Raw genomic sequence first — 5,040 nt, forward strand, 5'->3', positions numbered from 1 at the left:
AGATACATATGTACATATGCTACTCAAATGTCGCCAAAACTAGTTTTATATAGATGTTGCATATTTTTGGTGAGCTGCTTAAACTTACTGTCGCCTATAGTGTCGCTCAAATATTCTACGTTTCAGTACCACTTAAAAAAGTTACAAACATACATACATACATATATACATACATACATACATACATACATACAAACATACATACAAGCGAAGCTAATAAAAGCGTATTAAAAAATCAAGCGATCGAAATTGAACGATTCAAATAATTCTCAAATCGAAATATTGAAAAACAAAAATTAAACAAAAATGTGTATGGAAAAGAGTTACTTTTTATAACTATCCAATTTTCCGAATTTTCCTCATGAAAAGTATAAGGTACTTTTATTTTTAAACCCCTGATCCACAACGAATAACCTCTGAAAATTTCATCAATATTGGTGCAGCCGTTCTCTTAGCGTTACCAACAAACAAACGTTCGTTCGTTCGTTTGTATGGGAAAAAGAAGAGGGCCGTTTTTAGAGGTTTCCCGTAAATTATTCGAAATTTGCTTGCCGTAAAAACCATCCTTGAACCTCTACGGCCACATTAAAAAAGAATTATCAAATTTGGTTCAGTCGTATGAAAGTTATGACATTGGTACATTTTGGCGATTAATTTTTATTTATATACATACATACATATGTAGATATTGCATAACCGCACAAAAATAGCAGCAAGTGAAATGAGTGTAAATCCGGCCAGCCGTTAAATGTGTACGTCGGCTTAAATGTGTTTGTAGGCATGTGTATGTAAATGTAAAGTTTGATAGATCAATGGCAAAATCGGCGACCGAAAGTTTTGTTCCCAAGATTTTGTTCCCAAGACTAATTATGAGTTGTCAGTTCAGCAGCACGCTTCAAAACCTGTCAGCAGAAAATAGTAATAACAAGAAGAAAAAGTAAAATTTATTTCAACAAGAAAAAGGGGTCACAAAATAGGTTTCTATTAAACTTAATTGAGATATACTGCTGAGTAAAATAGTAACATTACACCTATAGGTTCGATACCCTAAGTAGGAGAATATTATTCGTTTACAGGAAGGTAGAGTAAGCGTCACATGGAAGACAGTTTAGTTCCAAAGGTCCTTGATTTATGGCAATTTCTTCACCAGTTGAGTACCCGCTGAGGGAAGCAGAGGACAAGAAAGACCTCCTTGGGGTCTCCAATGGGCGCCAAGCAGCGAAAAGAGGAAACGATAGGAGTGCTGTTGTTGCCTGGGCTATAACCGTGTAAGCAGTATCTATGCCAGTAGAGAAGAAGAGAAGACTGGAATTGGGCTCACGAATAAGGACTAAATTGAAAAAAAAAACATGAGTAAGGTCATAAGTTATAGAAGAATCATGCTTTCAAGATGATTAGGGTCTTTAACTCATAGAGGCTAAAACTTACGTCGAGGCCCAACTACTTGGAGACTCTAAAACCAACTTTAAAATAACTACCAAGATCACTTGACTTTGTTACCAAAAATAACGGAAGATTCGTCCGATTAAATACTATCGTTTTATTGGAAATTTGTTTGAACTACTTGGTGACCCTAAAATTAACTATAACATCGAAACACCAGACACAAAGAGTAAGATTAAAACCAAAAAGGTGATCCGTCCGAACTACTTGGAAACTCTAAAAATAAACAAAAGCGTAAGAATTGGAACAAAAAATATCAACTTATTTCGTGGCGAGTTCATCGAAGATTTCCGCGTTTAAATTCCACATGTAGAGCTTGTGAACTGCTCCGTAAAATCTTCTATGTGACTAAAAACTAATTGGTTATTTTTCTGAAATATTTTTCTTTATACACTAAATATGAGTACAAGTATACAGATTCATGGAAACACCTTGGGATTATTATGAAAGTGATTTTTTTCGGCTCAAAACCGAACCAAGAATTCCACTTCCTGATAATATTGTTTATTAAGTATCCGTATCGGATGCTTCGTTACTATCTGCGTCGTCTTTGAACGTGGACCATGATTTCATATATTTTATGCAAGTCGTTGTATTTTTTGGACCATCACCGCTGCTTGTCTTCTGAACGTCATATGAATTGTTGTGCTTGACCTTAACGATATGATAGGGGCCCAAAAAGTTTGGCTTCAGCTTAAGGTTACTACTAAACTGGGTTCTCTTTATACATGTTCTCCGATTTTATACTGTCGTGCGCATTGCTAATGATCTGCCTTTGCATTGCTTTTGGAACTACTAGCAACTCAACTTCGTTTACTAGTTTGTATAAAACATCACCTCTAAGAAAATAATTCTCGTATATTCTTGTTTCATCGCTGATAATTTCTTTAATATCTTTTAATTTTTCGTCGTTTGCTTGTGCCCTACCAATGCCAACACAAGCGTCATCTTTAGTTATCGACAATATCGGGTATCTGCTGAGCGCATCGACATGCTGCATGCGCCGTCCAGCACGATGCTCAACGGTATAGTCGAACTCTTGTAAGAAAAGAACCCAACGTGCCACCTTCGTGCACAAATTCTGTGACTAGCTTAAAATGTAATCCCAATAAGTAAATTCGAAATTTTATCCGCGCTTCAATCACCGCCCATATTTCTATTTTATAGCTAATATACTTTCGCTGTGTATCTGTCGTCTTTTTGCTCATAAAATATACTGGGTGTAACTGGGAGTCGTCTGGTAATTTCTACAATAAAACTGCACCGAGTCCATCTATCGAATCGTCTGTATGCACCTCAGTTTCGTACGATYGGTTGTATATGTTTAGTACTGGATTCTCAGTTAAAAGTTTCTTCAGAATATTGATTGCGGCTTCTTATTGTATACCAAATACTAAATTTTCGTTATTTTTGGTTAAATTCGACCACGCGATAAACTTTTTGAGGTATCCGGTTAAGATCAAATAACTTTCTAACTGTTTCAACGTCTGTGGAATTTTAAACCCAATTACTGCATCAATTCTCTCTGTAGAGGGGTACAGTTTTAGATTATCAATGATATGACCAAGAAACTGTATTAGCGTCTTTAAAATACTACATTTTTCAAATATAATATAATTCTAAGCCATAGTCTTTACATACGTTGATGACTTCTTTGAGATTTTGTACAGCTTCGTTTTCGTCCTTAGAAGGTGTAATAACGTCGTCAACGTAAGGCAAAGCAATATCTTTACGCGACTGATGTGTGAAAATAGCGTCCACATATCGTTGAAATACGCCTGGTGAGTTTGACAACCCAAACGGCACCTTCAGAAATTGATATTGGCGGTTTTGGCTAACAAACGACGTATGCATACTTTCGGATTAACTCTGCGACAGTCACGTGGAAATCCCGTTTTTGAGGTCAATGGTAAAGGGAAACGATCTTTAACAATTACCTTATTGATTCTGTGAGGTCTACGCAAAGTTGCGGAGAACCGTCACATTTTTTAATAAGAACTTTCGGGCTAGTAAACTCTGAGTTCGACAAGAGAGATTCGCTACAGACTGACCCATTGATGAGTTTTACAAGAAATATTATACCAAGCATTTTAATACGACTAGCGAGTGTAGGGAGATTTATAAGTTTTTAACGGGAAGATTTAAACTGGAATCCCAATGCAAATGATTTAAGGCAAAAAGTAAAAATTGTTTTTGAACGGACTCTATTTTCTCAGAATGAACTAGATAACAAGAGTTCCATACCACGGAAGCATACTCTAATATAGGCCTCACCAAAGATGTCAAAAGGATTTTTGTGGAAAGCGGATCTCTAAATTCGTTATTCCAAAGTTTAACAAAACATAGACCACCTTTAGCTTTAAAACCCATGGAAGATGTGTGAAGGTTAAAATTGAGTTTGGGGTCCATAGTTACTCCCAAGTCAAGAAAACTGCATACTTGCTCCACGTAAAAACAACATCGTTTTACATTTTTTAAGATTCAATGGCATGTCATTTCTATCACACCAAGAAACTAGGTTATTTAAGTCTGTTTGCAACTGACATCTTTCACTATTTGAGGTGAATGATTTTTTTACATCGTTTTACATCGTCAGCATATAATAAAAAGTTTGAGAACTTAACAACAGATGATATGTMATAAATAAATAACAAGAACAGAATTGGACCAAGATGGCTACCTTGAGGAACACCTGAAGGAACATTGATTATGTCGGAAAGAGTATCTTTAAATATGTTTTGTTGAATTCTATTACTAAGATAAGAAGCAACCCATTTAAGAAATATTGGTTGGATAAAATTTATTAAAAAGAATTGAATGGTTTACTTTATCGGAATCTTGACTAAAATCTGTATATATAATATCAGTATTCTTATTCTCCCTAAAGCCCGTTGGTATATCTGATACAAATTCAAACAAATTAGTTATTGTAAATTTTCCCTTTACGAAAACCGTGCTGAGAACAAGAAATTAGTGGAGAGATCCGGAAGGTTATGTCGTCTRYTATAATTGCTTCAAAAAGTTTAGGTATTGCAGACAACTTTCCTATTCCCCTATAGTTTTCAATAGATGACCTAAATCCACTCTTATGCAAAGGAATTATAAATGACTTTTTCCATATGGATGGAAATAAGCCTTGTATAAGAGATGAATTTAATAGTTTTGTTAGGGGTTGGTATATATATTTGGCACATTTTTTAAGAAAGCACGAGGGAATTATATTTGGGCCGTAATTGTATGATTGTTCTAATATATTTAACTGATATAAGACGTCTGCTTCGGAAATGGTTGGTGCATTAATGACAGGAATCGGACATAGCTTGTGCTGATGCGGAACATTCTTTGGAGATTTTGGAGAGTAATTGGACCTAAAGAATTCAGCGAACATATTATTAAATGGTGTGATTGTCACTGGACATACTAGACTTATATTTAATAGCAGACGGAAAATTAGAAATCCAGCGTTTGGAGTTGACGAAACBATAGAACAATTTTGGATTACGTATAATATTATTTTTGAYTYTATTTATATAATTATTATAACATATTTTGTTAAGTTCAGCAAATTGTCGGCGCAATTTAGAATATTTTGAATAG

Source organism: Bactrocera latifrons, unplaced genomic scaffold (assembly GCF_001853355.1).
Source record: "Bactrocera latifrons isolate USDA-ARS-PBARC rearing strain unplaced genomic scaffold, ASM185335v1 scaffold_176, whole genome shotgun sequence".
Taxonomy (NCBI): domain Eukaryota; kingdom Metazoa; phylum Arthropoda; class Insecta; order Diptera; family Tephritidae; genus Bactrocera; species Bactrocera latifrons.